Raw genomic sequence first — 22,362 nt, 5'->3', positions numbered from 1 at the left:
ATGCTGGCTTTCTCCTTTGTTCAGATTTGGCAGGAATGTATAGATATTTTATTGGTTTTGCCAGTGGTCCAACTTTTCACATACTCCCCAACCCAAAACATCTGCAATACAAAAACAACACATTCCAGAAGGCATTGCAAAGTAAACTGCATGCAAGTTTCAACTTATGACTTGCAACCCCGCCTTCAACTCTTGAAAATAATGGGGAAATATGTCACAAAGATTATTTTCTTGTTACCGCCACATATTATTTGACAAAGTGGACAAAGAACAGTTTTTCTCCCATCTCTCAACACTAGAACTCATGGCCATCCAATGGAATTGAATGTTGTAGGATTCAGGACGGATAAAAGAAGGTACTACTTGGTTAAATGGTAGTGATGGCTACCAACTTGGATGAGCTTAAAAGAGGATTAGAGAAAGTACTGCTAGCCATGATGGCAACACTCCGCCTTCATGGCCAGAGCTTAAATACTCCTGAATTCAAGTTGCTGGGAGCTGCAGGAGGAGAGATTGCGCCTGTGCTTGGTTAAAAATGAAATAAAATCCTTGGGGCTATACCAGCGGGGGGAGATGAAGAAGAAGAGTTTGGATTTGATATCCCACTTTATCACTACCCTAAGGAGTCTCAAAGCGGCTAACATTCTCCTTTCCCTTCCTCCCCCACAACAAACACTCTGTGAGGTGAGTGGGGCTGAGAGACTTCAAAGAAGTGTGACTGGCCCAAGGTCACCCAGCAGCTGCATGTGGAGGAGCGGAGACGCGAACCCGGTTCCCCAGATTACATGACTACCGCTCTTAACCACTACACCACACTGGCTCTCTTAGTGCTAAGGAGTCGGTGAAGAGGCTCAGCCACTGTGGCTTTGTGGGGCAGGAACATGTTATAAAAGTTCAGCAGCCCCAGGAATGCCTGCAACTCCGTTTTGTCCTTCGGGGTGGGGGCCTGCTGGATAGCGCGGATCTTGGATGTGGTTGGATGAAGGCACATGACCATGAGGCTTTCTCAGGCTCACTTCTGTGGTGATGTACTGTGGCTTAGTGTTATGTCTGAATGAGACCACAGTGTATTATTATTATTTTGTGACATGTGATGTAGGCTTGAACGGAACCTGAAATGGTTCCACTATAGCATATCCTTAATCTTAAAGGAAGGTATACGGTGTTGTTTTTCAAAGGAAACAGCCTGAACTAGTAGCAGTGGCAAGGAAGCAAGCAGTTAACTCATAAAGAGCTACTACATTCCATGTTTTTTCTCTGCAGAGCTTGGGAGTTCCCATAACTAATGAGCTCCGGCAAAATTTTACAATCTAGTCCTTCTATAATAGAGATGTGAAACCTCTGGGGGTTGATAAAACTTTCCTTTTTTGAGTAGAGTGAAGGCCCAACTTTTTCCCTCTCTTCTGAGAGGGCAGACCTTTATTAATTCCCATGTCTTTTAACAATGCATTAGGTCCCAGAGTTTCATTGTTCTCTGGGCAACAGTTCTTGACCACTGGTTTCTAAATAGCGGATTTCTCTTTGAACTTTGGAAAGTGAAAATGGCTACAGCTCAGCTTTCAATTAGAGCTGCGGGGATTGTAAATGCTGCAGGCTTTCTGAAATGGTTGAAATTCCTGTCTCTACAGATGTAAATTGTTTGTAAGGGCCAAGAAAGCCAATCAAATGCAACAGCTCTGCAGTTTCCATGCAAGTGACTCATAGAATTCTGAAAGAGTGCTGCCATTTTTTAAAAAAGCAATGTGGGAATAAAATAATTACCTCTTTAGGAGAGTCAAGATAAAGATAAAATAATTTTCGAGTTCAACAGCTATGAGTCTTGATTAAGTGATTATCCATGACCACCTGTGTATGTATATCTAGGATAATACATCTATGAATATGAATGTGTAAGCAAAAGTACAGGGTTTTTTTCCCTGGGTGATGTGCTTTTGGGTAGATTTGAATTAGGCTTGAGACTTTTGTGAGGATGAGGATGATAAAAATATTTGTATCCCACCCATCTAACTGGGTTGCCCCAGCCGCTCTGAGTGGCTTCCAACATATATGAAAACATAATTAAACATACAAAAACTTCCCTATACAGGGCTGCCTTCAGATGTCTTCTAAAGGTTGTAAATAATAATGATAAAAGAAATTAAGGCTAAATTGTAGCTGACATTTTAATGTGTTTCTGTGAATTTAGTTCACTATAATTCAGGGATTGGGAACCTCCATCCTGTGAGACGAAGGCCCATGAGGACATTTCAGTCAGGCCACAACCACCTGCCCCACAACTGATGTTATATATGAAATCTGCAGTAAAACTACATTGTTCAGTACACAGTGGGGCAGGCTCAGCCTAGTTATTTGTCGTTACTTGAGAGAAAGGTCTTTATATCAAATTACTTCAAAATATTAAACAATATTTCCATAAATAAACACAATAAAGGAAGGCAGTGAACATGTTAAGTTAATATAATGAGTTTAGTACATGGTTGGTTTAAAATACCATTGTTCCACTTTTTGGGAACTCAATCTATGCTCAATCACCTATAGCACTAAACATCATTTTAGCACAGTACACATTTTTGGAGGATATTGTAGCTCGTTGGCAGATGACCCTTGTCCTTTCTAGCTGGCAAGACCAGTGGTGATGGTGGCAAAACCCAACTGAGAGTTTAGAGAGCCCAAATAGCTGCTTTATGTCAGAGGAGACTACTGGTCCTTCTAACTCAGTATTATCTACAATTGTCCACAGGTAGCACTCTCCAAGGTCTCAGCCCTACTTGGAGATGTTAAGGATTGAATCTTGGATCCTTTGGACTCTCCACTGCTGAGTCAATGGACAGTGACTTCCTCTTTAAAAACAGAACTTCAACAATAAGATTAGTCAGTACTTCATTAGATGGAATAGTAGTCTGACAAAGCACCTCCCACTGACTTCTCCCATGTCACCAAATGTAGCCTACCCACTTTGTCTAGTGCTCCTCAGCCTCCTTCACAGCACAAGGTACTTTTTTTCTATTTTCAAAGGGTGCTATAGTGTCTCTTAACGCTCATCGTTTTCGGAACACCCATATTAGTATGTGGATTATTATCCACAGAGTGTCATTTGATGCTGAGTCAATGGACAGTGAGCAGAAGACAGTGGCTGTTGCAGCCTATCCTCCTTGATAGGAGCAGATCTTTCATTAGGAGGAAGATAATAATGAAGAGAATAATAATAATAATAAGAATAAGAATAAGAATAATAATAAGGCGGCCAACACCAATAAAATTACAATAAAACATAATGGGGGGGGGACAAAAAAACCAAAAACCAGTTTATTAAAATACGAGTTAAAATACAATTTAGAATGCAGCCTCATTTTAATAGTAGCCCATAAATCAAAACCACAAGGGGAGGGAAGCATAAGGGTTCCAAACCAAAGGCCAGGCAGAACAGCTCTGTCTTGCAGGCCTTGTGGAAAGATGTCAAGTCCCGCAGGGCCCATGTCTCTTATGACAGAGCGCTCCACCAAGTCAAGGCAAGTACTGAAAAGGCCCTGGCTCTAGTTGAGACCAAGGTTACCTTGCGGCTTGGGACCTCCAAAGTGTTGTTATTTGTGGATTTTAACGTCCTTCACAGGGCATACCAGGAGAGGCAGTCCCATAGGTACGAGGGTCCTAGCCACATGATAAGCCCTATCCCTACACTCTGTTCAGTATATTGGTTAATGGATCAGCACAACAAAATGCATGATGTAAAGAATATTAGTAATGACCGATTCAGTTTCTGCTTTTCTTATTTCTTCTATCTAACAAGGCAACTGGCCATTTCTACAAGCACTCCAGACAATCATAACGTAGACCCACTTGTAATGGCAGCTATCAGAAGCTTCAGCATCTTTTAAATCATGTGGTCTTCCTCTTATTATTTATTGATGAGTTAATATTGTGATAGGTCATATTGGGAAAGAAATCTCCTCTTTGACAGAATCCTACTAAATATTCAAGGCTGAAGGGTTTACTCTTTTAAATAAAAATAAAGGTTTAGAGCATTAATAGTTTTGCTTAGAGCTGTTTAAAGTGATGACTCCAGGATTTTAAGGGAATGTAGCTTTTTTTAAAAAAAAGGAAACCAAACATGACCTTGGGGAATAAATGTCCCTTTGACCCATATAAAAGTCAAGATGCAGTGCCAACACATGGAAATTATTTTCCCCTTGAACATGTCTTGCAAAAGAAGGTTGGAATTATTGCACTGTGGCTTAGTAACCACTCTCCCTCCTAGCTGCAATAAAACGATGGCATATAACTACACTGCTGCACCATGATCATTTCATATATGGCAGATGTCCATGGAAATCCATCCTTGCTAAAATGTCACAGTAGCGGTACGCGAAAGGAAATTCACACTTTCGGAGCCAATTCACACAACCAAACTGGCATGTGCATAGAGCAGGTTTAGTGAGACTATGCCAGGTTCAGCACATGCTGAAGAAGTCATGCAATTGCTTCAACTTGTGCGTAGTTTACAAGTCCACCCAAATTTACCGGAATACCAAAGGGAACTGTTCGTTTTTTCTTTCTTTTTGGTGGTTTACTTGATTCTTTCATTTCTTGTTTTTGAAACTTATGGTTCTCCAGAAGAGAAACTTGTGGTTCTCTCCCTAAACTCAAAGAATATTGTCATAACTAGCACTAAACCTGAAATTCTACTTGATAAACTTGGTTGAAAATTTCAGCAGTGTAAGCGGAAAGCAGGTTCACAAAGGGAAGGAGAATTTCAGGACAGGAATTTGCAATGTTTTAGGAGAGAGTTATTTGGCAGCTATGCTTTTTAAACCTTCCCCCCTCCCTTTAAACTTTATTTTACCATCACCACCATGGGTGACTGGTATCCTCCTCCACCCACAATGCACCTTGGAATGACACTTGAGGAAATGCACTGACACTACTCAAAACAAGTCCCCCCAATTATATGCAAACTTTCTCCCCACCCCCTGAAAAATAGCCCCTTCCACCTTGTCTGTGCATGTTCGTGGAACCCTCTTTCTTATGACTATTTTCAAGATTTTCAAAAGAAGTTCAGAAATTGAGGTTTGGCCAATCTTGCTCAATCTGGGTATGCTTAGAATATATGCAGCTGTTTAAATGTTCTTTCCCCCTTTCAAAAAGCCATGGCTCTGACTTCCTTAGTTCTAGCACCTATGAGTAATTTCTTGAAAGCAGTGTGTGTGTGTGTGAACGCAAATATATATTTGCATAGGGAAAGGTGATAGATCTATGGTGATTAAGTAGTTATTCTTTATAATGTGCTAAGATTATACAAACACTATCCAAAGCTTTATATTGCTTGGGAAACCTGAACAGCCTCACATTTTTACATGTTTTCTGTACACATGCCTTATAAAAAAATTTAATGCCTTGTTGAGATGTGCCAAAAGCTCCAGGGCTTCAAGATCAATTACTGAAACTATGTTTCTGCAAACCTCCATGCAGATGTGGTTTCCTAAAGTATGGAACACACTTAACAATGCAGGGCACCTGGAAACCAGTTTCCACAGATCCTATTACATCTTGATGGCTCTTCTGCAGTAATGGATTGGAGGGCACTTAAGAATCACCATTACACAGATTTACATTATGGTTTGCGTGAGGAAAACAAGCCCATTAATAGCCCAACCCTGTGCATGCTCACTTGAAAGTAAGCCCTGTTGTGTTTAATGGGATTTTCATCTGGCTCATTATCTAGCCATCTTTTTAATCTTCTGGTAACGGTGCTGGCCAAAGGTGGAACTGTTAATGAGATACAGAACGATGATGATGATGATGATGATGATAAAGAAAAGTTTTTTGTGGTTTCCTCTCCCATGGCCACATGGATGAAATAGAAGTTAAAAACCCAACCCAATAAAGATAGAAATCTAACTATTAAAAGCCTGATGAGGTAGGGTTGTTTGATAGCATGATAGGTCTTACACTGCTTCTTCTTTGTAATTGCTATAAGGAAACTTCTATCATATCCAATTAGTCCTTGAATCCTTCTCAGGTGGGAGGTCCCAACTGCAGGTCCAGCCCAAGTATCTGCTGACTGCCTCAGGGGGCAGATGCAAGGGGGCAGTGGTGGCAGGCCCCTCTGATCCTTCTTATCTTCCTGTACAGGCATGCGTGTCTGTCACATGGTTTGCCCTGTGTCCTTCAAGCCAGTCTGTTGCCTTCAGGTATGGTAGAAGAAACTATCCGGTCAGCAATATGGAAATAATATCCAGTTCTTTACATGGGACTGTGGTTGTGGGTGCCATATTGTCCTTTGCCTCAGGAAGCAAAATGTTTCAGTTATTGGTGCTTACCTATAGCACCAGCCACCATCTGATGAACTTGCATGTTACAAAATAAGGAAATGGACACAAAAGTGGCATTTAGCTTAAAGTGCTGTGTGATCGATTTTTAATAACGAATAACTAACGATGATTCCAGATCTGAAGACGCCCCATGCCACCTCTCAAGATCATTGCGACCATTTAAAACAGCCCTAAGCAATTCAAAACACTAAAATCCCTATGAAGAACTGTAATGAAACCATAGAGCTAAAGCTCAAATCCCGAAACAGTAGAAGCAACGCCCAAATCACACACACACACACACACACACAGGCCTTTCCAAACAAAAAAAATCTTTCTCCTCTTTTTGGTGAAGTCTCCTAGGCAGGAACCTCCACCATGATGGTATGCCATTGGTAGCAGTCGTCCAACAGTTTCTTGTTCTATGGCAACACTGGTGTCTGACGCGCCATGCCAGAGAAAAACACCCCCAAACTGAAACAATAACACTTGATTTCCAGTTGTTGTGCTTTCTGTCCCTCTCCCCAACAGTTCTTTCTCTTCTACAAACCGAAGACGCTGCTTCACACTTCAGGCTGCCTCCAAATTCCTGTATTCCTTCCCATCTCTTGGCCTTTTCTCCCCAATCTATTTTCAGATAGAGTCCTGTGCATCTACTTTAAATTAAATGCTTAGACTAGTCCCTTTCCTTCTTGCTCTGCCCCCTTTGAAGTTGAACAAATGAAGAGTTACTGCTTAGAAAGTGTGTGTGAGGAGGGGAGGGGGGAGGGGGAGGCCATTGATTAGCTGTGGACATGCATAATTTATAGGTAGCTTGGGCATCCTGTGAAAATGGGCCAAAGATTTTTTTCCCCCTAAATTGGGCTCTATGAATTCTAAATGATCTTTAGCATTTATTATTGCTCGAGAAGTTCCATCCAAGTGATGTGATTATTTATATATTCTGACTCAGTTTCCTTCCACCTAGCCAATTTGAATTTTAAGCTCTCCTACGCTCGCTTTACCAGCGTCTTTTAGCCGGTGTTAATCATTAGCCAGTGCTCATGTACTGCCTTCCTCTTTAATGCTATACTGTCTTTCCTTTTCCTGTTTTGTTTATTACAGTGAAAAGAACAGGGTTTTGTTTTGTTTTGAGATTCCAGGCAACTAATTTGCAACGGTACCTACCAAAAAGAACCTAGGCGGAGCTGCTTTGTGAATTTAACCTTTTTCTTTTTTTTGCGGGTAGCGTGTTGGGTGTGCAAACCCTGCGTGCGCCTTTAAGAAACAAAAATTAATGCAAAGCTTATTACAATCCTGGTGCTTGCTAACGCTTTCTCTCTTCCACTGTCCAAGTGTCTGAATTTCAGCTTCAGATGAGTGTGGCCTGCTGGGATTTGAGCTGCCAGTTTAATTAGTGTTCAGTAATTTCAATAATGAGTGACAATTCATTGGGGCTTTTAGGTTGGTCTTCTGTTCAGAAGCAAATCAATAATCCACAGTTTTTCCCCTTCTTTAAAGACAAGAAAGTGGCATGTGAGTTACATCAGATGAGAGAAAATAAATGAGGAAAAGCACAAGTCCCTCAGTAACTTGAGAGGCAATTGGCTTTAATGGTGTGGGCAGCCTCCCTGGTTTGTTGATGTTATTGGATGAACAGAAAGGTCATTAGTATCTGGAAAGGGGCTCCAAAGATTCTCACAGTAAACAATTTGCCCTGGCTGTAACCATAGTGATTTGGGTAAATGAACACAGGTATGTGGATTACTACTGTATTCCCCAGACTGCCTATATTATTGCCTCAGAAGATATAAAAACAATTGAGGCTAATTGTATGAGAGTGAGTTTATTACAAACATAAATGGAGGGGGGAAAGAAACCAGATATATTGTTGAGAAGCTCAAAAAACCCACCCTCTTAATTTTCTCTATAAGTCTGTACGTGCATATTTCTTTAATTTCCACAGGCTAGAATGTGTGTGCATACATTCTCGGATTCGTATTTGCGATACATTGATGCCGGGTGCTTCATAATTTCAAAAATTGGAGGTGGTGGGATTCCAGAAGATCTGGAAGGTCAGACTCACTGCAGAGGGGATTGACTGTGTTTTTTTGGAAGTCGCTCAGTCAGGCTGGTGGTGGTTCTGGAATTCTATACATGTCCAAAGACACACTTTTTCTAAACCCAGTCCTTCTGAAATGCATTCCAGCACTAAACCCCACTGAAGCTTGGCTCAAATGATGCCTGCTTATGTTTCATGGAGGCTTTCTTTTTGCTGATGGCAGGTTTTCTTGCACAGCCATGGTCACCCTGCCAGAGGTGGTGCCATGAAGAAACAGCCCCTGTGCTCACAAATGCATTAAAAAGTCTGGCAGAACTTATTTATTCTACTAATTGTGGTAGAAATGGATCCAAGAGGCTTCCTCTCGAATGCTAATCGTATCTTCGTTGTCTCAGATAAGGCATTGTCACAATCTAGATTGCCACACAGGCAGCAGCTCTGAAAAGTTACCCGCATTACCACTTGTATCTGACCAGTTTACAGTAGCCGCAGATTTGGGGTGGGGTGTTGTTGTTTTTTAAAAAATAATAATAATAATCTATTGCTCTCTTCTGTTATTGCAACAAAGAGCCAGTCTTCATGAGGTGTTATGATTTGCAGTATACAAATCCATTAAAAAAAACACAAATGAAATCCCCAGCTGGGAAGGTCAAGTCTAATGAGGTGGGCTGTTGTGAGGAGTGGTAACTCACAGCATCCCCCATGTAGGCCAGAGGTGATTCCAAATGAACAGCTGCTTATAATTATTATAATCTGACACTTTTCATCCACCTCAGGTGCTATTTTTTTTCCTCACAAGAGAACAGATTAATTGTATATCAACTGATATACATAAAAAAGGGTTTGATAGAAGGCTTAATAAAGTAACATTAAATAGAAGATCCCACTGAAATTCTAATGTGTATATTCTTAATTAAATTCTCTTGTACTGCACCGTAATTTGGGTGCAATCCTTTTTCTTTCTCACTTCACTGAATATACTATTTTAAATTATTGTTACTATAAAAGCGGGAGCGGGGGAGGGAAGTAAGACAGACTGCATTTTTGGCCAGCCATTGGTGGTTGGAGTGGGGAGAAAAATAAAAATCTATTTAATCCTACCATGATCATTTGGCGGTATATCTAGGCTGGCGTTTGGTATTCCAAAGTCAAACAATAAGATTTTCCCATTAGAATTTAGTTTCCAGGTGAAAAGAAAATAGCCATATTAAAAGGAAGATACAAGTGGATGGGACAGTGTTATGCACAGGAGACAATGGGGACTTCACTGATTTGCAAGAAGAGATGTAATGGAAGATGTGTTGGAACCAAAGAAGGCAGATTTCTTTAGAGAAATGGCTGCCTTTCTGTGGTGAGGAGAGATCCTGGCTCTTCTGCCAAATATATCCATGGAAAGAGAAAATAAACCTGAGGACAGAGGTCACAGGTCATGCATCCAATTCCCTCTCCCAGTGCCCTCCCTTCAACTCTGCCGGGCAGCCCCCTCGAATATTTTTTGGCCCCTAGAAGTTGCTCCTATGGGAAGAAAAGTTTTAGCCTTTCTGGCCAGCTCACATGAGATCTTGCAGGAGAATGTGAGATCTTCTGAGAGCTCTAATGGGCTGAGGCAGCTGAAAACCTAAATGTCTTGGCCACCCAACACATGGGTCCATTTTGCCCACTGAAAAATAGAAGCAGATATTTCCAATTTCCAGAACCCCCAGTGGCTACAAGGCTAAGGAACAACTCTTAGTACTCGGTTCCTTGTGGGCGGTAACCTAAGAGTAGGCTTAGTCGAAAACAAATGGGACTCATGCAAATAAAGCACGTAATAAACAGGTCAGAATAACTTTGGTTGAAGCAGAAAAGATGACCTTTTATTGTACAAAGATGCATCACACTGGTTAATAGAACCAAAATCTGATACAAGCTGAAGTCCTCTTTTTGCAGCTATTTTATACCTCCTTTCTGTATCTTGAAACTGCCGTGTGAGGTAGAATCACAGAATTGTAGAGTTGGAAGGGGCTCCAAGGGTCATATAGCCCCACCCCCTGCAATGCAGGGATCTCAGCTAAAGCATCCATGACAGATGGCTAAGAGTTGGTGATTGGTCCAAAGCAGGAAGTGAGCAAAAATCATGAGTTTAAAATACTAAACTGTGTAGGCTCAAAGTATCTTCTTTTTGTTTATCAAGGTTGTCAAGCTGCTTTTTGTTTGTGTTTTGCTGATCCTTGTAAAATCCAAAGGCTCCACGGTGCCTTTTTTTTTTAAGTACAGAAAAGCTCGTGCCGTAATACATTGGTTAGTCTTTTAAATGCCATAAAACTTATTTTATGGTGCCTTATTTCATATGTTCCTTTTGGGGGGAAGGAAGGGTATTTTGGAAACAGCAGCAGGATCCCCAACCTCCTTAATCTGGCCTCACCTACAGTCTCTTTTCATCCTCTGCTATAGTCTGAAGGAACAGACAGTCCACCAGAACATGCAGCTTTGCTATTGACAGAATCTCCAAAATCTTCCCAACTACCTTATTTAATGGTCAAAGCCCGGGATAACATAAGCAAATTACATATTACGATGTATTCTTGTGCTAGTTAAAATGACACACTATGTTGTTTCAGTATTAGAAGTATAAAAATTGAAGAGTTTTTAGAGCATTATTATAAATCATGTCCTCTTTCCCCCCCCCCCATATTGAATGCTGGGTCTGGGGGTTGGGGGGGCAAACAAGTACAGCCTACCTACAAATTCCCTTGGCATTTCCTGTTGAAATGAATAAGACACTCTTGGGGCATGCAAAAGATTTTTTATAAGGGACCTATAGAGACCTTTCTGTCGTATAGCATTTTGCACCGGGAGTTTTAGTTAGTATGTGTAGGTACGTAGCAGTGAACCTTGAAAGGTTTGGTAGGTTTGTTTTGCATAAGACGCCAAAAGATCAACAGTTCATCTAAACCATATTAGTTAAAATAAAATATAGTAAAATGAGATATAAAATAAGGACAAAATTGTTATAAAAGCTATTAGCAGGTTGTTCTTCAGACTTTTTTTCTTAAAGGAAATTTACAGTTCAGTGGGAGTTTAACCTCCATAAGAACTCCAGTAACAAGTCCTGTTTCAGTAACTGTCAGCACACTAGGGAGTTCTTATAACTGAATTCTTAGGACACACAGTATTTATATAAGTATGAATGGATAAGATTTTGAATTCACTATCGTAAATGCCAACAGACCTAGACGATAGTGGATGCTTCCAAACTGGAGCTGAATTCTGTAAATGGGTTGTTGTGCTATAATAAATGAGTTGCACACTGTTACAAAGGAGTATGTAAAAATGGTTTGTTAACAGGTGAGAATCCAAAGTTACAATATATTAAGTTAAAGGATTAGGATAAAAACAAAGAGGGAAAGGATTTGCTGAATTAACTAACTGAACTGGAATACAAAAAAGGGAGGTGTGAGGAGGTCAGGGAAACAAGTAAATGAAAGACAAGGCATGGAAAGATTGATTTGTTTTTAAATGTTTTTATTTTTCTGTATTTTGTATTTTGTATTTTTTTATTTTTCTTATTTTTGTAACCTTTTTTGAAACTTTAATAAATATCATTAAATATATATATATATATATATATATATATATATATATATATATATATATATATGCAGGTTTTGGTGTCTTCGGGTGTCTTCCCGTGTAAGAGTTGGGGTGTCTAGGCGACGTTTCGACGAGGTCTCACTCGTCATCTTCAGGCTGGTGCTTTCGGCTTCTTGTTACTGGAACAGAGCAGGATCTCAGTGTTTGAGTTCCTATAAATACTGTTGAGGGGGTGTGGTGTATAGCCTCCAACGTTCTGGGCAGAGAGGAAGTTCCCAGGTTAGTGTGTCTTTTCTTCTTTTGTTCATTAATTACTTGAGGGATATCTTGAGTGATTTCTTGAGTGATATTCTGAGTACCACTTAGGAGGGTCATTAGGTGTGGATTAGTTGCTAAAGCTTTCGTGTCTTGACCTCTTGAGCTTGTGAAGAGTTTTTTCTGAGAAGATGGCTGTACTGCACTTAGTTGTGCTCTGGCTTGGCTTCGTGTATAGGGGCGAGCTGTGGTTTTGTGCCTTGTGCCAGCCAGATCTGTGTAGGGATTGCAGGGGGGTGCAGCATCCGGAGGTGCCACTATGGTTTGGCTACTGGATGGTGTCTGTAATTTATCTGTGGAGAGGGTCTGGGTTTGGGTCTGGTGTGGTTGATTGGAGATGGCGTTCTGTGTGCCTCTGGTTCTGGTGTCGGTTTTTGTGGGGAGATGCTGCACCCCCCTGCAATCCCTACACAGATCTGGCTGGCACAAGGCACAAAACCACAGCTCGCCCCTATACACGAAGCCAAGCCAGAGCACAACTAAGTGCAGTACAGCCATCTTCTCAGAAAAAACTCTTCACAAGCTCAAGAGGTCAAGACACGAAAGCTTTAGCAACTAATCCACACCTAATGACCCTCCTAAGTGGTACTCAGAATATCACTCAAGAAATCACTCAAGATATCCCTCAAGTAATTAATGAACAAAAGAAGAAAAGACACACTAACCTGGGAACTTCCTCTCTGCCCAGAATGTTAGAGGGTATACACCACACCCCCCCAACAGTATTTATAGGAACTCAAACACTGAGATCCTGCTCTGTTCCAGTAACAAGAAGCCGAAAGCACCAGCCTGAAGATGACGAGTGAGACCTCGTTGAAACGTCGCCTAGACACCCCAACTCTTACACGGGAAGACACCCGAAGACACCAAAACCTGCATTCCTGTACCCGTGAAAATCTACGAAAGCATATATATATATATATATATATATAATAAATGAGTTGCTTGCAACAGGGTTGTTTTTCTTTAACTTATCAGATTTGTCCCAGAAAGGATAAATCCAAATAAAATGAGAGGGGTAAGAATAAAGAGTGTGGGACAACACTAGAACACAAAGCAGTAAAACCTCAAAGTAGGTATGGGACCAGAGAATATTTGAAGGATTGCCCCGTCTAATATAATCCTGCACGCCCAATGTATTCAACCTCACAGACATTGCTCTGCCTCCCTTCCTTGAGAGCATCTATTGGCTTCTTCACTATAAAGCTTTTAGCAGCTTGTGAATGCTTTATTTTAATTTGACCTAGCTTTTAATCTGAAAAAGCATTGCCTCCCATTGCTGTTTATGTCTTATTAATATTATCACTTTATTGTCTTTTAACTGGGTTTCACTGTAATTTTTTTAAAAAAAGTTTTTGTGTGAATTGATTCAGGGGTCCATTTTCCAGCTCAAAATCCATATGTAAATATCACGATGAAGAAGGATTGTTATGCAGTCTCCATTTCTCTGAGCAGTGGGAGGTTCTGGCGCAGTGCTACCAGGATTTGGCGGAGAGAACCCTGGAGGCTTGGGGCGTTTTTTAAACGATTTGTTTTCTTCAAAAGTGGCTACTTACACATTGCCAGAAAGGCATCACCCAAAAAGAGGGGGAAATAGGGTACATATTCACATTAAGCCTGCATATGCTAATTTATATGCCTAATGCAAATTTAGACATTGTAACACTTCACCATAGGGACGCAGGTGGTGCTGTGGGTTAAACCACAGAGCCTAGGACTTGCCGATCAGAAGACCAGCAGTTCGATTCCCCGCGATGGAGTGAGCTCCCGTTGCTCGGTCCCTGCTCCTGCCAACCTAGCAGTTCGAAAGCACGTCAAAGTGCAAGTAGATAAATAGGTACCGCTCCAACGGGAAGGTAAACGGCATTTCTGTGTGCTGCTCTGGTTCGCCAGAAGCAGCTTAGTCATGCTGGCCACATGACCCAGAAGCTGTGCGCCTGCTCCCTCGGCCAATAAAGTGAGATGAGCACTGCAACCCCAGAGTCAGTCACGACTGGACCTAATGGTCAGGGGTCCCTTTACCTTTACCTTTAACACCTCACCATATTGGGGAAGACTGCAACTAGGTCACTTGTGTGCCTACTAGGTCTGCTGAACAAATTCTCCTCTTGATGGGCAACTTCAATACCCCTTCTACACTTTCTCGTGGTTCTTTGTCTTTAGGATGGCCTCAAATAAGACAGCCCTTAGAACAGAGGACTGCTCTCTGTAAAGCAGGGCTTGTGGCCACCCTCTATCAAGCAGGGTATAGGTGGAGGGCTGGATTCTCTCGTTCCCTGCCACCTTTTAAAACACTCTTCCCTCACTGGCTAAAAGCTTCAGATTTCCTGCACTTCAGTATACTCACTTGCTATTATTATTATTATTATTATTATTATTATTATTATTATTATTATTATTATACAAAGCTTGTTTTTCTTCCCAATTTCTTACCGTTCAAATATATATGAAGTATGTACTTATATTTCATTTCTGAACTGGCTTATGCATTTCTTTCATTATGTATGTATAGTATGATGATTATCGGATTTCAGTAACTGTTGCTGTTCATTAAAGTGGATTGTTGTAATAAATTTAAAACAGAATGTTATGGCTATTTCTCTATCAGGGCATTTTAATGACATAACATGGTCATTAGATACTCTGTTCACAAATTGGGCACAAGTTTGGGCAAATTATCAAATTACATTCTTTGAAGCATATTAAAATCATGCCAGCAGGTTTAAAATCCCAGTAGTTCATGAACTTTTTTTTTTTTAATATCTGCCAAGCTGAACAATGGGACCCTTTTAAATCCCCCAGTGAGCACCTATTAAAACCACAATTTACAACTATACGTATCATCTAACGTGTTAACCAGGTGTTCCAGTATTATTGTTTGAAATTCTACCTAGGTTTAAATCAAATGAAGAAAAGCCAAAAGTCCAATTAAAATCCCACATTGCCTCTTTATCGTGTGTAGGTGAGAGACATTTGTTGTAGATTTAATGGCAGAAAATTTATTTTAAAAGTGTAGGCCATCCTTCTCTCCCCCTCCCCCATGCTTTCTTATTTTTTGCTTATATTCTCACAGCTTACTGGCATTTCCTGTGCTTAACTGAAGAGAAGAAGGAAAAAACTAGAATAAATCTACGACTTTCTGGCTTAATTTTAGTAGCATCCTGGACACTCTAGCTGAATTTGACAATTGAGTGTTGTCATGGGATATTAAAATCCTGCAGAGGGGCCATTTAAGCTATTATTTCATAGGCTGTCCCTTAATCAGTTCCATCCCTGCGCTGCAAACTCTCTGCCAACATGTGTCTCTTTTATTTAATAGTTCAGTGACAACAAATTTATGTTGCTAAGCTCCAAAAAGTAAACCTTACCAAAATACCTCCTCAAACTGCCTTTACAGACGTCCACCAAGGTAATATGGAATTCAGTTGTCTTCACTTGACCATAATTACTTCCAGATTTTGGTTTCCTATCTTTGTCTTTTGGTCATTTTTCTCATTCCACCTCAGACCAGAAGTCCTGGTGTTTCTTTACATTTATGGTTTTTTACTCAGATTTCATTGCCACCTACCCCCTTTCACCTTTGCTTTTTGCAGACTCTTTGACATTTTGCCACAGTATCCTAGCTCTTCCTCAAAACATGTTTCTCCTCAGCTTGGTAACAACATGATAACAATTCTGAGATAAAATGTTGCATTCAGATTGTTTGCAATGGGCCAAATATCTTTAAAGAAAGAAGGCCAAAAAGAAACATCAGTCATCACAACATCTGTTCTCTCTTATGTTTTACTTAAGAAAATAATATGTGCCAGGTTTTTTTCCACCCACCCAGAATAATTACCATTTTTTAAAATGATGCATTTGTAACAGCTTCAGCTTGGTCCAAAACCTTTAGTACAATTTGTAATTAATTTATTTCTTGGCTTAGGCTGTGTTTTGGGGTTTTTGCAAGAAGGTAACTGAAGTAACCATTTGTTTTTCCTAACATTATTACCAAACTAAACTATCCATGTTGAAATTGCTGTTGTTTTCACTGCTTCAATTGTTATTGCAAATACTAATAACATCTCAATATTCCTTTAACAACAAGTATTGTACTAGTATGGTTCATTTATGCTCCTTTGACCCAGTTGAGGCGTGCAATAAAAAACAATGTATAAGGATGTCCTATACTGGCTATGTTTTCAGGTAACACAAATTATAGCATGAAGGTTCTGGCTCCCAGAAAAGAAATTGCAACTGCTTTGCTCCTTATTGGCCCTTTGTGCTTGGCTCCACTTTAAGAATCATCATGTTCACACACTCCCAGTAAGACATAGTTTTGCTTACCATGATGTGCAAACCAGGCCACTAAGTGTGGGTGGGGCTGCGTTGCTCTGCTGGCTTCCCAACACCACACATTGCTGCTGTTTCCTAAGAGAGAGGGGCAAGCATAGGCGCCGACTCCATGGGGCTTGAGGGGGCCCGAGCCCCCTCAAAAATTCGTTTGGGGGGGCTCAGCCCCCCCAATAATCTCGGGCGGCGGTGGGCGCGTCCGCGGCTTTTATAGGGCGCCCGGCGCGCACCAGCTCGATAACGGGCACCGGCGCGGCGGGGGGCGCCGGGCCGGGGGAGGAGGGCGGCCGGCCTGTCTCCTTGGCAACCCCATTGAGCAGCGCCGGCTCCCCCGGGAGGGCCATCCCCCCGCGCCGCCGATCGCCAACACCGCCGACACTGTGGCTGCCCGAGCCCGAGCCTGAGCCTGAGCCCGACCCGGAGCCCGAGCCCGACCCGGAGCCCGAGCCTGAGCCGGAGCCGGAGCCCGAGCCCAAGCCCGTCAGTCAGTCAGTCAGGAAGGAAGGAGAAATGGGGAGGGAGACGAGGGAGGAAAATTGCGCGCAGGGTGAAGAAAGGAGAAGGGCGAACGAGACGAGCTTCCAACCCAAAAAAGGGCTGGAAGACTGGGAGGATGCAGGATCGGGAAAGAAAGCGACGCCTTCCCCGCCCGCGACGTCGCCCGCTTGTCATTGGCAGCGCAGCGGGCGCCCAGAGGGGCTGGGCACCGGCGCAGGGCCGCTCCGCAGCCGCGGAGGACAGCTGCGCGGCTAGCAAGGTGCGGCCCGGTGGCCAGGCAAGCTTGGGCGGGGACCCCCATGCAAATCTAAGACGGGAGAAGAGGGCAGAGCAAAGGGGGTCCCTTCCCCAACCTCCGGCTCTGAGACTTCCCTGAGCCCCAGAAAAGCGAAAGGATTTTCTCTTCTTCTTTTTTTATAAATATTTTATTAAGGTTTCAAATACAAAGTTAGAAACATACACTGAAGAAAAAAGTAAAAGAACAAGAAAAAGAAAAAAAGAAAAAGAAGAAAAGAAAACCAACCATTCAACACATTTTTTATATAACTAACTGGACTTCCTCGCATCTCCCTTACCCTGCATTCTTTATAATAAAGATATCAGCAAATTATTACCTTGTTTCGTACCTTATTTTGTACTTTTCAAATACTATACCTCTAAATTTAACATACTTTTCATCAGTTACTTATATCTTAAACATAGTATTACCTTAGATTTTGACCTTTTCTTACTTAAAATATAATTTCCTGTTTCCCAAATCTAATTGCTGAAGCTATAGTTTCCGAATCGTGTAAATTTTTAACATTCATACAACTTATATTGTTTTTGTAAATAGTCCTTAAATTTTTCCCAGTCCTCTTCCGTTGTTTCTTCTCCCAAATCTCGGATTCTGCCAGTCATTTCAGCCAGTTCCATGTAGTCCATCAATTGCGTCTGCCACTCTTCCAGTGTCTTCCAATACTTTGCGATAAGTATTCTTGCTGCTGTAGTTGCATACATAAAGAAAGTTCTATCCTTCTTTAAAACTTTCTGGCCAACAATGCCCAAGAGGAAGGCCTCTGGTTTCTTGGGAAAGGTATACTTAAATACCTTTTTTAACTCATTATAGATCATTTCCCAGAAGGCCTTCACTTTTGGACAAGTCCACCAGAGGTGAAAGAATGTCCCTTCAGCCTCCTTACATTTCCAACATTTATTATCAGACAGGTGATATATTTTTGCAAGCTTGACTGGGGTCATGTACCACCTATAAATCATTTTCATAATATTTTCCTTCAAGGCATTACATGCCGTGAATTTCATTCCGGTGGTCCATAACCTTTCCCAGTCCTCAAACATGATGTTATACCCAATATCCTGAGCCCATTTTATCATGGCTGATTTGACTGTCTCATCCTGAGTGATTTTCTCTTCAACCTGCCCTCCATCCTCTTGCAGAAAACTCTTTGCCTGCCCTGCCCGTATCTCGTTTTTGCTTTTTAATTCCACACACGCACCCTTCGGACTTCGTGGCAATCGGGCGCGCGGGTGCGTTTCCTAAGAGAGTGAGGACCCCCGCCTCCTCCCCACCTGCTCCCTCGCCAGCCAGCCAGCCGCGCGCCCTAGCCGGAGAGCCCCGGCCGTCCCCGTCGCGCAATCGGCTGGATCTCCCTTCAGCAGGCCGTGCTCACAACTCGGCCCAGGGACCCCCCAGCAGCGGATCTCCGGCCCAGCTGAAGAATCCGGCAACAAGCCCCCTCCTCCCCAATCGCTCCGCCGAAATACGCTCCAAACCCCCCCAGATAGGCCGCCGGCCACCAAGTCTAGTGGCGCCCTGAGCGAGGGTCTCTCCCCAACACCGCCACCTCGAACTGCGTTCTCCCGGCTACCCGAGCGAACCAGCGGCAGGACCCCGGTATGGGCCCCCCCAATATTTTTTATAAGTCGGCGCCCCTGGGGGCAAGGCAGCAGGGGGACTGTTGCAGCCACACTAAGCTTCCTGCTGCCTTGCCTTTTCGCCCTCAGTAACTGGCAGTGATGTGGGCTGTTGGGGAGACAGAAGAGTAATGCAGCACTTCCGCACTGTCGCTCTTTTCAGGGGGATTGAGTCACATACTAGTAAATTCATGTTGTACAATCATAGTTCGTCGTGAGGTCTTGCACAACCCATCTGCTTCCTTGAAAGATCACTAAGAAGTACTAAGAAAAGTGACAGGAAAATGCACTGGAAAGTGTGGGACAGATAACGCTTGCTGTGAAGCAAGGTCATCTAACCTGCCCACAAACAAATCAGAATTGATACTCATCTCCTGGTAGTGTCATAATCATATGCCACAGTGAGAGATAGGTAAGCATTGGCTGCCTATTCCTTTCTTTTTCACCAAAACCTGATTCACTACATGGTCCTTCAGGTTTTCTTAACTGGTGCCAATGGGGAATTTCCTTCCCATGCAAATAGGAGCTTCAGATGGCGGGGTTTCCTCAGGACTTCCTAATCAGCTGCTACTCTGGCAATTAACAACTTCCTCCAGTAGATGCCATTTTTAAATGTGCTGTTTAAATGCAAATACATATTTAATGCTGTGTCTAGTTTCACCTCTAGGACCCAGCCTTCAAATACATTTTTCAGTCACACAAACAATTCCTAAAATAAAATAAAAAATCTGGCATCTGGGAATGGAGTTATTTGTGCCGGGGGAAAGAGTAGTGGAGACAATGGTTTGGGGCACATCCAGGACACAGACCAGCAGCTTGGGTTGGTGGGTTTATAGTGGGTCCAGAGTGCCACCAGGATGGATGTACAATACCCCCCCCCCAAAGAAAAACCTGTGATAGCAAAACAGCTTTCCCCCTGCACTGATATTGACTTGAAAATGAAAGGGCGAAACCTGTTTTCTTAGGGAGGCAGATTGGTTGAGAAACATACCAACAGTAAAACACAGATTTTTAGTGGATCTGGGCCTCTAAGTAAAAAGAGTAAGTGGGGTGGGGGAGAGAACTATGGAGATAAGGCTTAGTTGAACAGTTCCAGGAGTGTAGTAGTAACAGGAGGAAGTAAGACTTGTATCACAATCTTAGGCTTTTATTCAGAAGCAAATCCCTCGTTGTTCAATGGGTCTTTTCCCCACTGAATAAGGGTACCTAAGATTGTGACCTCATTGGGAATGTGTAGGCAGATACAACCTAGCAACACATAGTGTGAGTAAACAGAAGAAAGACCCACTAAAGTGTATTTATTTGTTATTGAATACATAAATCAGTTTATAACTTCATATCCTTTTTAGCACACCCGTTTTGAATACCCACGTTTACTTTTGTTATGGGTCTGTTCTGCAAAATGAATATGATTATTGTAATTCATGGCATTAACCGAGACCAAGCTCTACTGCTCCATGCTGCACAACCCAATTAAGAGCAACAGAAACAGCTAAATTTAACAGGTCCAGTGACATGATAATGGGTTCAAAGGAGCAATGCCCGACATCTCACATCAATGGCAGTTGGCACATTGTTTTTTAATAATACTGTTTAAATATGCATTACAGAATTAAAAGCCTCTGTTGGAATAATGAGTAGGGTTTGACTTAGATTTATAAAAGTAAGTAAAAAGCGACCTGTAAATACAGCCAAGGATATGTGTTCTTGCATCCCTCTCCCCATCTCCCCCATTTCTTCTTATAAACCCAGCCATAGTAGCTCAGCAGAATAATGCTGAATTTTCTCTACAATTCTCATACCTGCTAGATAGGTCTCATTACCATCAAAGTACTTATTTATTTCTGACAGTTTTGTCTAACCCTTCTCTCGAGGAGTTCAGGACAGTGAACACTGTGACCCACCCTTTTATTCCTCACATCCCTGTGGAGGATGAACCTTGAACACTCAAGTCCCTGTTGAATTTACCAACCCCAGAGATCAGGATCCTCTGGCAACACATTGGAGAAGATGTTAGACTTTACATCTCTGCCCATTGAGCTCATAAAAAAGACACAACTGTTTTGCGGTGATAGGACAGCCATGTTTTGCCTTGGCTGGGTGTGGGGATGGGCAGTGCTCACTTGGGGTGAGTGCATTGTGCAGGTATGGGATATATTGGATTATGACCACTAATCAGGTGGGAGCTAGGAATGGGGGGCTGATGACTAGGGTGAGAGTGTACTTCCTCAGCCATACATGATACCTCTACGTAAATGTGAATATTTTAATGAACTTCATGCCAATTTTATTGGAGTGGGTGGAGTGTGAGATTAAATTTGGTTTTAGTGTTAGCCTGTCAATGTTTTACAGCGTTGTTTTGTATATTACCTGTGGGTGAATGTGTTCAAGTTTAGGATGGCTGATGTACAAGTGTGCAGTTTGTGTGGGTATTGAATGCGTGGGAACTTATTGGATGTGGGGAACCCTATTTTATAGAGTTGATGCATTATATTTGATATTATTTAATTTTGGCTTTCTTTGTAAGCCACTTTGCAGTCTTTTCTGATGACAAGCAACATACATATACTTGAAATAAAGTTATAGTGACAGGCTTAAGGACATCCACTGAGCCTCATGGCTAGGTGGGAAATTAAACCCAGTATATCCATTATGCCACATTAACCCTTAGGTGCAAGTGACTACCAGGGATGGTCACTTTATTTTTGTGATAAAGGTGACAACATTTAGAATTATAGGGAATCATGCTAATTATATGCCACATTGAATAAATTAATATGCTGTATTAATTTCTTGTCTATATGGGACCACCAGGAGGCAATTGGAGTCTGTTGAATTTGAGCAGTGCCATAAGAGATTCTGTGGCAGATTTTCTTCTTTATACAAAGGATGACCCCAGCCAAATTTTAGTCAACTCTGCCATTCTGATTTGGCAATATTTTACCCTCATTCTCATTTTCTGTTTCAAATGATGTACAGGGGCCCTATGCAAGACTGTGGAGTATCATCTACTAACTCAGTTCTCAATTCCAGCTGTTTGATGTTGGACCACATTGTCAGACCAATACTGGCTTGGTACTGTTACTGGAAGTAGGGTTATTCAGGGAATTATCTTCGTTACTAGCATTAACCATTGATCATTCCCCCAACTCCATCTGAAGGAGTTCTCTATTTGAAGGTTTGCCCAGTCCATGTCCAGTTTAAAAATTAAGAACCATAAAAAGTGAGAGCAAGGTCCCAAACGTTGCCATCCAGCAGTTAGAACTTGGACAGCAGGCACACAGGTTATCTGGTCACAGTCTTCCCCACTGAAGTGAGATGTACAGTGGACACTTGGGTTGCGAATGTGATACATGCGGCGTTTGCAACCTGCAGCACCAC

The 22,362-nt window shown here is 42.0% G+C and overlaps 1 long non-coding RNA gene across 3 annotated transcripts in view; it reads left to right on the top strand.

The window, feature by feature from the left end:
- Positions 1–244: 244 nt before the first annotated feature.
- Positions 245–22,362, top strand: part of LOC308586463 — a 96,480-nt gene continuing 74,362 nt past the window's right edge. For all 3 annotated transcript variants that reach the window (XR_014007892.1, XR_014007893.1, XR_014007894.1), the window contains exon 1: positions 245–356. This is a non-coding gene — a long non-coding RNA (uncharacterized lncRNA). The remainder of the gene's footprint in view (positions 357–22,362) is intronic.

This window comes from Podarcis bocagei (genome assembly GCF_964188305.1).
Source record: "Podarcis bocagei genome assembly, chromosome: 4".
Taxonomy (NCBI): Eukaryota; Metazoa; Chordata; class Lepidosauria; order Squamata; family Lacertidae; genus Podarcis; species Podarcis bocagei.
Note: the sequence above shows the minus strand (reverse complement) of the source record. Positions and strands in the feature narration are given on the sequence as shown.